Genomic DNA, 12,826 nt, shown 5'->3' with positions numbered 1-12,826 from the left:
GGTATGAGGACCTCTACATATTTGCCTATGAATTATATTATACATTTCTTTACAGCTTCTTGTATTTTAGATATAGTGGCTCTTGTCATTCACATTACGGCAGTGCTTAAACATGAAAGCCACTCCTAATCCTGTTCAGATTTCAATGGTCCATGATAAAGGATAGGGGAGTTGAGTATCATATTCTTTCCAAGTTCATTTCTTGAACTAATAAGCTTGCTTTGAAAGGCAATCTCAACCTAGCATAATTGAAGAACATTACAACCTAATGTGCTAATTCAATTTGAGAATGTTATTCTCGCAAATCTTTATCCGGGTATAAGCCATCCGGAGAATCCCTTGGCACATCTGTAGGCAATTTTCCAATCATGTCATTGCAAACTGGGGCTCACTATTGATAACAATGATATTGTGAGCCATTGATTTGATTGCTGCATTTTCCTCCAAAGAATTGAAGCTTATCAACGCTATTAAAAGGAAAACCTCATTGTAGAGAAAATTGTAGGGTGAGGTGGGGTGATTTTAAACTGCAGTTTAGCTGTCAAGATTATGTGCAAGTTAAAGTAAAACAAAATGTGTACGGAATTCAATCAGAAAGTAATACAAAGAAGTGCCAGGAGGACGGTAAAGGAGCAGAAAATGCTGTTTTCCTCACATTCCAGGCAATTAATTGCTAATTTTTGTCTTTTGAAATAAATTGTAACTCCATACAATTAAAATTAATGGCTCATTGTTTCTGAGGCGTGTTTTCTTATGGACCACCAAGGTAATTAAAAATATATTTTCCAAAATGAAATTGTGTGCACTTTTTGTAAAGGCTTTTAACTCTGTAGAGTCTGCAGAAAAACAGTGCTGGCAATGGTTCTGAATTGCACTCATTCTCTTAAAGGTATAGGATGTAATCACCAAATACTTCATTTAGAGACTAAGGGTTAGGTAAAAATATGATGAAAGAAAATGAATTAGAATCTCAACTAAACAAATACGCAACAGGATAATAAATTGATTATTTCCGAGAAAGCAGTCATTCTAAATCTTTGCATCATACATCTAAGAAGTTTCCATCTTTGCATAGTATAGCTATGCCTACTTCTTCATAAATGGAAACATTAGCATTTTTTTGCATAGGAGCCAGTTAAGCCTTCTGCAACTGTGATAAGTAGATCATGGGTGCAATGTTCTGGCTCCGAAGACTCTTCCTGGGAGGAAGAATGAATGGCCTACAAGTATGGTGATATCATTGCACTTGCATTCCATTGAGAACTGTGGTGGCTGACCATTCACAGATCCTGTCAAATAATCTTTGAATGGATGACACCCTAAATATGGGTATAACATGAAACATGGTCAGAAAGGTAAACTTAGCCTTTAATAAGATTTGAACGGGGGGATTAAAATTATGGATGGAAAACAGTAAAAAAAACAAAAACTTTTAGACTCCCTTTTAGTCAATTATTTATTTACGAAAAGACAGGAGAATAGTAACATACACTGGTACATTAATGTGGAATAGTGGTATAACTCAACATAAAAATTAACATAGAAAAATGAACAGGTAAGAGTAGTGGCACAGAAATTTAGCATACGTCCATGTGCATTTCAAGGTCATCTTTGGTGAGAAAACTATAGCAATGAAGATCATCAAGCTATAGACAGTGTGAATATTTATCCTATCCAGTTTTTTTACAAGAATAAGCAAGAAGAAAGTGAGCCATAGAGAAATTAAGTCTTAATGGTAGACAGAAAGAAAAGGAGAACGGAAAAAGAAGGGGGTAGAACTGACTCAGGGAGAAGAAGGATACGTGTATGATGAAGAGAAAATAGAGAGCCAAAAGATGTTTGACAAGGAGAGAGGAATAAGAAGAGGAAAAGGAAATTAGAAAAAGGGTTCCATCTGTGGAGGAGGCTGCCAACACAATCTAACATCTGAAAGCATGAGACCCCAGGGCCAGCAAAGTAAGTAGATCAAGAACTGGCTAATGACTAGAAAGACGAAGATTCAGTAAAATCTATACATTGGAACCAGGTTATCCTGGATTTCTCAAATCTATCATAAAGCGATGCTTTCAGTTCCTCCACAAGCATAATTTTATTTACTTTGTTAACCCCCATGGACACTGAAGGAAGATTTCTAGATTTCCATTTGAGAGGGATGCAAGCACGGGCCGCATTGATCAAATGTATCAAGAGAGAGGATTTATATGTTCCAGAACAGAGACAGTGACTTTCATCATGATATTGCAAACCTTCTGCCAGATAGGTCGCAACAATGAGCACTCACAGAACATGGGGAACAGGAAACCTGGTACTCGTAGACATCTCCAACAAAGTGGAGAGGTGGATCTTATGTAGCATACTCAGTACTTTGTACAATCTGGTCAACAGTTTATAACCTGATTTCTGTATTCTGCTCAAAATTGATGATTTATGGGCAAAAATCAGAATTCTGTGTCTTTGGGAGGGCGTGAATTGAACTGCAAGGTCGGATTCCCAAAGCTCGAGGAACCTGGGTGGTGGACGATCTGACCAATCATTTAAGAATGACACTATGGGGTTGATTTACTAACCTAAACACACACACACACCAGGTGTGTGTGATTTTCACACAGCAAAACGTATTTATCAACCAAAAAGTCTCTAAAAGCATATTTCCACTAATGCCATATATGGAAAAATCATGCACATGATGCATATATAAAGCTGCTTCACAGTTTAGACAAAAATGGTTAGCTCATGCATTTACATTCCTGCATTCATCAACGCAAGCAACATAACATAGAGCTAATTTACACCACATTACCTTGCAATTCATTGCAGGGCTTTGAACAACACACCTGCTGGGTGTGTACACACTACAAAGGTGTTTCTATTCCTCTCATAGATCATGCTGGGAGGGAACACACTACTGAGGTGTATACACGTTCGTGGTGTGTTTAAAAGGTTAGTAAATCAACCCCTATGGTTCGCAGAGTGTGGCGAAGTGATTCAGAATTGAGGCTGGCTTGTTCGAACTGGGTGGTCTAGAGATATTAGAAAGGACTTTAAAGGAGAGCAGGTAATGGGACAGTCGCATCGAGCTCCAAGTCTCCAGAGGAGGTGTAACTAATTGTGAGAGTTCCCTCATTGTCATCATTCTACTCTCAGTAATAAAATGTATTAGTCTCGAGAGATTTCCAGAGAGCAAGTTCAAAAATCTGGTGCCTCAGCATCCAGGTGGAAAGGCCTGGTTGCCTAATACTGGTGTAACGGTAAAGATGAAATGCGGGTCTTCATGGTCGCTCTGGTCATAGGGTTAGACCACTTAGAGAGTGGCGGCGTGGGAAAAAGCCATGTTATTCCCTGCAAAGAGTATCCACAGAGAATTTGTTCCAAAAAAACCCAAAGTTTAGTCTTGGGATGGCAGCACCAGTCTATATCCCGGGCCAGATGTGCAGCATTTTGGTGAAGAACAGCATTCGGGAATCCAATGCCTCTCACTTGTTTCGGTCTGGAGAGAATGCCCAATTTCACCCGAGCTCTACTCTGTGCCCAAAGAAAGGAACTGAAGATGGACTGGACCCATTTCAAAAAGGATGTGGGTATATCTACTGGGAGGGTTTGTATTAGGTATAATATTCTAGGTAATATATTCATTTTTAAGATACTATTACGTCCAAACTATGTAAAGTCAGATTGGTCCCATTCTTTTAAATTGTTCGAAATGGACTTCAAAAGGGGTGGCAAAATTGTCTAAACACCTTATCCAGGGGAGCAGGAATGGAAGTGCCCAGGTGTCAGATATAAGAGTCAGCCCATTGAAAAGGAAATTGCGGCTTAAGAGCCTGAAGATGACTATCAGGCAAGGAGATGTTTAGCGCTGCAGATTTAGAAAAATTAATCTTGAAATTAGAAAGGCTGCCATAACACGAAATCTCCACCTGTAAATTGGGGAGAGACACCTCCAGTTTTATAATATAGAAGAGTAAATCATCAGCATAAGCCGCTATTTTGTGGCATCCAGTAGGTGTTTGTACTCCAGTGACATCCAAAGAGTTTTGGATCGTGCGCATAAATGGCTCCAGGGTCAGAAAAAAAGTAACGGTGATAAAGGACACCCTTGGCGTGTGCCATTTCTGATGTGAAAGATTCTGAGATAACATAAGTGACCCGAAAACTGGCAGTCGGGGTAGAGTATAGAGCACCAATCCAATTTGCATCATATACTCCAATCCAACATGTCATAATATCGCACGAAGGAACATCCAGTCAACCCTGTCAAATGCTTTCTCAGTGTCAGTCGACAAAAGGAGAGACTGGATACCCCTTGACCGGACAAAATGGATTACTTGTAGAGTTCTAACAGTGTTGTCCCTTGCCTCCCTGGCGGGGACAAAACCAACTTGTTCAAGACTGACTAAATCCTGGAGGACTGTCAGCAACCTATTGGCAAATATTTTGTTAACAATCTTTAGATCCACATTCAATAGGGATATGGGTCGGTAATTTGCACAATTCCGGGGGTCTTTGCCCTCCTTGGGAAGTACAGAGATCAATGCTCTAAGCGAATCTATGGGTAATGCCTTCTCGAAAAAAAATTAAAACCTGAACAAATAGACTCCCTTTTAACATTAAATGAAACCTTGTAACTGATATTCAAGTAATGCATTTTTAATGAAGAATTTTGCATATATTGCTTATTGTGCAGATACACTATCATGATGGTTAGCCAGTTCCCTGCAGCTCCTGTAGCATTCTGATCATGCCAAGCACAGAAGCAGATATGTGCTGGCATGGTGAGGCTGCAATTTTCAGATTTTTGATCAGAGTTAACACATGGCACACCTGTAGTCCCTTAGTCAGCTTTGCTGCCTAGCTACCGGTCAGCCCTGCTTTGTTCCGTTGACAGCAGATTTCCCCACCATCCTACATGTCATTCGCTGCCTGCATTCAGAGGGAAAAACTTTCATTTGGTACACTTGTTTCAGTGGTAACTGTTAAAGAGAGCATTCCTTTACTTCCTGCTGTGTCTACAGGACAGGAAGTGAAGGTAAATGTCCCCAATAGCAGCGATGGCAAACAAACCTGATATGAGTTTTTACTATTCCCAAATGTTTTCCAAAAAACATTTAAAAATGTAAATATAGGCAAAGTAAAAAATGCAATATATAATGCAGTTTGTCACTAGCATTAACACAGCAATCATTGTTTTCCCCCACTGTACTTTGGTTTTATTAGCTATTGTTCCTGCCAGTAGATCAGTTATTTTTTCACTTCCTGTAATAGAGTGAGAACCATGTTCACTGTGCCATGAAATTGCAGCTTAGATGGACATGTAGTTATAAATAGAATTTAAGTAGACAAATAAAGACCAAATCCAGCTAGCACTTTTTAAGCAGTTACAGCAACCACTTTGTTTTCTTTCAGAATAAAGGTTTAAGATGCATGAATGAAAGATGGGCATTGTAAATACCCTTTTCATTGTTATATGGTTTGGCCCAACCCCTGCAGCTGCCACATTTACTTAACAGCTTGGCCTGGCAAAGAAAGTTGAAAATAATAGATCTCCTGGCAGGATCAACAGGTAATAAAAATGTGTTTCAGGTAGGACTCAGTATAAACTGCTTTGTTACTGCTAGTCATCCCATTATACTATAAAAGCAAATGGAATATCGAGTAGTAAAAATTGATTGAACCTCATGATAACACACACTTTTTGCAGTTTTATGTTATTAGACTTATATAAAAAGGTTAATGTTAAGAGAAATTGCAATCTCTATTATATCTCAAAAGTACTGAACCAGATTTCAGTGTATTGGTATCAGAACAGTTTGTTTCGTTATGGGTTGCAACAGGTTTTTAATAGATAATCATTGCTTCTTGCACTACATTACTTTATATGCCTGAGCAGGTCTGCTGATTTTTCAATGTTATGTCAATTTGCAAAACTTTATTCTACCACAGGTTCACTTCTATTTGTTCTAAGATAGATTTGCCCAGTGTCTGTCCCACTTGTGTTTTCACCGTCATGAAGATTTAAGGGAAAATTACTCCTAGAAGGATTTGTTAAGGTCACAACATATTTCCTCGATCTCTGTCTGTGTGCCAGATCTGCCCCCTGCCCTCTGATCTGTCATATATGTGTTTTTAGGTCTAAGTGTGATGTTTTGGTTTCCTAACCATTGTTTGCCCTACGAATCTTTGGTTCATCTTCCATGGTGTTTCTTTGAGTTACCTTACTCCTGGCCTAGGAGTCTTCCAACTCCGCCAACTCTAAACCTCCACCAGTAATATGATGAAGGTGACACCTAGGAAAGTCATAACTTTCTATTACAGGTGTTGATTACCTTACTCTGTCACATAGAAACATATGGTTTGTTTCGTCAGAAAAAAGATCACAGTGACATAACCCTTATTAAAACAATAATAACACAGAAGCTGAGTGTAGACAGTGATTGTGTTGTGAAATAAACTCAGGATCCCAGCACTGTGGCATAAAATCACTTAGCTCTAGTTCAGTTCTTGAAAGGCGACTAGTAGTGAGGAAGCTGTTCAATGCCACACATTTAATCCATTAGTGATAATGTGAGACATGTTACATCTGCGAGAATTAGAATATCAATGTATTAAAAAAAAAGGGTAAATACTATAAAATATCTGTTTAAAGCACCATATAAGCACTAACTTATGCAAGTGTGTGTGTGTGCATGGCAGATACCAAAGAAAAAGTTACATAGCACCATACTTGTTCATTTAGATTCACAAATGAAAACCTCAAAACATTTCAAGACAGACCATAAAATAAGTATGCAACAAGTGAAGGAAGAGATCAAGTGTATGTCATGCCAAATGTATTAACTACTTGTGTTTATATCGTGGGGGGACTGGAACACCTAAGAGCATTTTACTGTCATCCAGGACTCTATTAGAGAGATTTTCCCTTTGATCTCTATCACCAATACATTTACTTTGCCAGACAGGAAGTGAGGGAACACAGGCAGCAACAAAATGTAGCCAGGAGATTTAACTTTCCCTTTCTCTACTAAAAAATGGAGGGGGTTATTTCTGTAAAAAAAACAAACAATGATATAGGTGCTCAGGATTACAGTGATATTAAATTCTAAAGGATGTTAAGCTATTTCAAATGCTGATTAACTCACTTACAATGAATGCTGCTCCTTGATGTTTAAAAGTTTGTTTCCTTCAGAATCAGCTGGTCTTCTGAGCACTGGCCCTGATATCCTGTTCTAGAGTGACTCCTTTCTCAAGCAGAGTGCTATGTAGTCACGCGTGTGTGTGCTAGCATGCTGTGTGTGTCTCCACAAACACAAAGACACAGCAAATCGAGCTATTTCCCTCCCCCTACCCCGTCTCCTCCCGCTTCCTACTAGTAGATGAACAGCTGCTGGAGTCTGCTCTGTCCTTTGAGATCTTCTACTGGTCAGGAAGTTCAGGAATGCTGAGCTGAGATACTTGGAAGCAGCTGTTCAGAAACATGATGATTGTAAGTGTTTGGGCAAAAATGTAAAGCAATTCTTTGCTGGGCAATGTATATTTGCATTAATCTGGACTCATTATTGAAAAAAGTGATTCAGTAAAAGGCCAACCACTAGAAAGCTCAGAAGCACCTCTTAGCTTCTAACCTCCAAAACTGGATGAAGCGCGTAGACTTGAAAGCATTGTGATTACATTGATTGTGACAAGGCCACAGAGATTGACCTGCACCACTATTTGGGATATTTCTGCTTATATATATTTTTTAATGCCATAAGAGTTTTGGGGTGGTTGAAAGTAGACATGTAAGCTGCAGATAAATGTGTTCGGTTCGGATATTTCGTTATTTTGGGATTTGGGTCCGAAATTCAATTTGGTTCAGGGTTTCAGATTTGGATGAAATCCGAATTTTCCTTAGTTTTGGATAAGTTTATGAATGAATATTTATTACGACTACCACAGAAAACCATATAAAGTTATTAATACTAAAGCTGAATTAATACTAAATTGTTCAGAAGCTCCCGAATGCCATTCGGGTCTGGGAGACATATACATATATTACTAAAGCTGAGGCTCCCAGACCCGAATGACATTCAGGAGCTCCCGAATACAATTTGGAAATTCGGATCCCGAATGCCATTTGGGTCTAGGGGCCCTAGCTTTAGTATTATGTGTATATACTGTATATGGACTGTATATGGCTCCCATGTTGATGTAACGAAAATTCGTAATCAGACCCATTCAGATGCATTAAACCGAAAAACACATGTGATTGGCCAGAAAAATCCATGTCCAATTCTGTTCCATTTTTGAACAAAATTCGAACGTGATCCAAAATTTGTGAACGGAAATTCGGATTCAGACACATTCAGATGCATTGGGATTTGGACATCTGGGCACATCCAAATTTTCGGATCCCTATGCATCCGAATGTGTAGAATTTTGATTCAGAACGAAACGCGCATGTCTAGTTGAAAGATAGACAGTGAAGCAAAAGGATTGCTGACAATTGAAGGGATACTGAACGCTGTTACGCATACTATGAGCTTGTTTACACTATGTCCAATGAGCTGTGTTTTTCTGCACACCACTGCACATGGATGGTGTGAACAGGGTACCATACATGTGTGATGATTAGTGATGATCCGAACACCCCCGTGTTCGGTTCTAACTCGAACTTTCGAACATGGAAAAAGTTCTAACTCGAACTTAGAACTCAATGCAAGTCTATGGGGGTAGAACTCAGAAAATTAAAGGTCCCCATTTCTCTCTGTATATATCTCTCTGTATATATCTCTCTGTATATATATATATATATATCTCTCTGTATATATATATATCTCTCTGTATATATCTCTCTGTATATATCTCTCTGTATATCTCTCATCAGTCTCCTTCAACACACTACATAGGGCCGCGGTGTCAGCAGCCTTATATAGTGTGCTGCAGGGACTTAGCTGTGAGACATGATTGGGCAGAGTCATCGTGACTTTGCCCAATCATGGCTCTATGTTTGTACTGAGCCCTGAAGTTCGACTCGAACGCGAAGCTCATCCCTAGTGATGATGTGCAGTAAAATGCAGCTTAATGGACATTGTGTAAACAAGCCCTTTAATTGTATGTTGTGGTGGGTCTAAGGAGTGTGTTTGAGCAGAGAAGGCAACTGCACATCCTGGATGTATTTCATTTGGTGCTGAGAATTTGTATTCCACAACATTTATATGCACATTTTGGCACTTTAAGCTGAACTCCATTCAGACATAAAATACACAAACTAAGGCTGGGCACACACCTTACAACCATCGCAAGACTTTTGTCTTGCGATGGTTGTAAGGTACTTAAAAAAACGTACGATCTGCCTATGTTGCATAGGCAGATCGTACTTGCGATGATCGCAAGCCACGCCCCCTGAGGGGCGGGCTCCCGATGACCGCAATGCCGAACGGGCAGTGTGCGCTTGCGCACACCGGCCCGTGCGGCTGTTATCGTACGGACATGCCACAAACCCGCCGAACATCGTACGATGCTCGGCGGGTTTTCAAACATGTCCGTAAGTTTAAAGTCGTGCGACCTTACAGTAGTAGAGGTCGCACGGCTTCCACACACCTTACGAACATCGTACGATCGCGGGATTTCCCGCGATTATCGTACGATAATCGTAAGGTGTGTGGGCACTCTAAGAAAGTGTATTGATTATAAAAGCATTCTTATTTGTTATGTAATGCAAGCAGTATAACTACCTGAATTTGACTTAGTATCAGCCTCGTGCAATCCATGTACAGCAGAACATAGATAGGGGAGATAAAGGCATCACAGGGAGCCAATCAGATGTGCTGCAGTGCAAGAAGTATGCTGATAGGATGCAATAGGTGAATGACAGAGAGATGAGCTCATCAATCTGTTGCTTCTCCTTTCATTGTCCATTCACAGGGTGGGGAGGAAAAAGACCTGTATATGTTACTGAACTGCAACAGAAAAAAATCAGGTCTTCTGTCTGCCAGACAGAGCTGTACTGTGGGGCAGAACTGTGTAAATATCAGGACTGGATGGACAAAATACTTTTGCTTTGCATTTTGATAAGAGTATTTAGCTGTTTCCTGGACTTTGGCTTTAACTATTTATATTAGTGTTTATTATATGTATGAAATTGATACATATGTTTTGGACACTTAAGCACAGGTGTTGATTGCCTAACTAAAGATTTGCTCAAGTACTAGCTAATATGTAGAAGTGATCAGAATCGGCTGAGGGCAGAAGAGGCATCAGAGGTCTGCTTCCATAAAAAACATCTGTCATCACTTAAGTTTACTGACACATAAGGGCATGCCTGACCCCTTGTGATGGTTATAAAGTTAAATTATAAAAAAGTAAAATATATTTACCAAATTAAACAAAAAAATTATAACTAAAAAAGATTAATGTATGCATGCATGCAATATACATGCATAGAGACATAAACAGAAATAATGATACAAAATATATACAACATAATTATAGGGCCATCATTTTACTGCAACTCTAAACTGTAAATTGTGAATAGATAATGCATTCACGACTTTGCATGCCTATAAATGCTTAGTAAACTAATGCAAGTCAATTTGTATTTGAGCAACATTTATACAATAATCTAGGAGCTTCTTTAGATAAGGGCAGTTTGTAGTGGGATGATTCCATAAGGTGCATTTATCATGCATGTAAAACAAAAAATGAAAAAAGTGGTACAGCAGCAAAAAAGGTTAATTTTCCCTTGAATAGAAAAAGGTCCATCATAAACACTTTTTGTTCATATCCCAGAGAGCTTCTGTGAATGACAACCAGACTATAATATAATTTTTCATATGCCACTAAGCCTCTTGCATGTTGCATAGCAACAGGTACACAATGAATTTCTGTAAATGTAATGAAAATATTGGTAACAATGTGTTGCTTCAAAGATGTTTATTGTTCTGGTAAGGTTAGTCTAAGTTCAAACATGACTTGCGTTATTGAACCAAAGTTTCAACAAGATATTTTATCTTAGACATGAAAATTTTATATTGCCTTCAACTAGCATAATCTTCATGTTTCCTTTATTTTATGTCTCTTATCCATAAAGCAAAGCTTTTATGAAAAAAAAAATGTTTTGGTTGATGGTCTTAAACTTTATAAGGAAATATCTTTTGTTACATATATAGATTTAGGCCATTAAAAATAAACAATATCATAAATAATTCCTTGACATTTCCTTGGCTGCATATACTGTAATGGACAGGATTTGAGGGCCGAACAATGAAGAAAAAACATTAGGGACATATTCGTACTATGATACTGTCAGTTTTTTGACATCAGTGACTACTGCAGTGATGCAGAAGAAACGTTTGCAGAAATCCACTAGGCTCTTATGGTATATGTTTACATACAGTTATGAAAAGATACTGGGGTTTTGACATTCATTTGAGATTAATACAAAACAGATAAACTCTAACGCTCATATCAAATATTTTGTCTGGTCTTGGTCAAGTTTAATGGCTTCTAAAATACAATATCTGCTAACTTGCTCAATATTCACAGAGTACATGATTTTCTAATAAATCTTTTATTGAATATTCTACATTAGTGCTGTTCAGCTCAATCCTTGTGGGCTATGGGGTTGATTTACTAAAGGCAAATAGAGCTGTTCACTTGGCAAGGGAATTTGCACTTTTCAATAAATATTTTCCCCTGCTTAGTGAATGTGTTGAAAATTCACTTGGCAAAGAATACCCAATCACAAGCAAGGCAAATTTTAAAAACTGTATGTTTGCGTGCACGCGATTGGATGATGGAAGTCAGCAGCATTTTACCTTATTCACTAAGCTAGGGGAAAATTCCATTGAAAAGTGGAAATTCTCTTGCAAAGTGAACAGTCTCTTCTCATTTGGTAAATCATCCCTATGACTCTCCCATATATTTTGACTATAAATAGCAATAAACAAAGTTTAGGTTTGTATTTTTGTCACCTGATTATAATTTACTGATCAAAAAAAGGCAATATTATTTATAAAATAACTTTATACACAAAAAGAACACACGCAGTCATGTGACAAACTAGATTTTCATCAATATCCTAGCAGGTGGTTATGGGTAAAGGATGACTGTTTCAACTAGTATACGTTGATTAAATTTTTCTTGGTCAATAATGGGGCTAGGTATGAACTTGGGATATGTTTGGAACTCCTTTAATTAAAAGTTTATATATAGCCATTTTTTTTAATTATTATTTGGACCTGTGTGATTTCTATTTCTGTCTGTGTTCCTGCTGAGTAGTTTCACCCTCTCTACTTGTCCTTGTGACCATTGTCACTGAGACAGATTGTGATGGAAAATCAAAAATGTTACAGTTGTCTCTAGAACAAAAGGCAAGGGAAAATCTTTCAATTGGGAAACCTGTTTTGGTGACATCTGTCTAAGAGGAGTGTTACCTTCACTTTGTAAAGATTTCCTATTTCTCCATGTTGCATTTTCAGGACAGGAAGTGAAGGGAAATCTCCGAAACAGAGAAAGCAAAACAATAAACTTACAGGGGTTTTAAACCACCCTTACTCTATCTGAAACAAAAATAAAGTTTTGGCTATACATACTTTAACAGATAATTATTACATCAATTATTTTTGTAATCATTTTGGTTATTATCAGTATTATAAATTTCACACCTCTATAGCATACCTTAGTCTAACTGAGAACAAACAAACGTTGCAGCCATAACAACATAAAAAGAAACATTTAATGCTAAGCACCACCTAACCTAAAATGTTCTGCCGTAAGATTGTCCCCTCATGAACTGTATTCAGAGAGATCCTGTTTTCATTTTCACTTTAAATTAGTGTTGTCTTAAATT

This window comes from Nanorana parkeri, unplaced genomic scaffold, assembly GCF_000935625.1.
Source record: "Nanorana parkeri isolate BGI_ZX_2015 unplaced genomic scaffold, ASM93562v1 scaffold218, whole genome shotgun sequence".
Taxonomy (NCBI): Eukaryota; Metazoa; Chordata; class Amphibia; order Anura; family Dicroglossidae; genus Nanorana; species Nanorana parkeri.
This window is presented reverse-complemented; position numbering follows the sequence as displayed.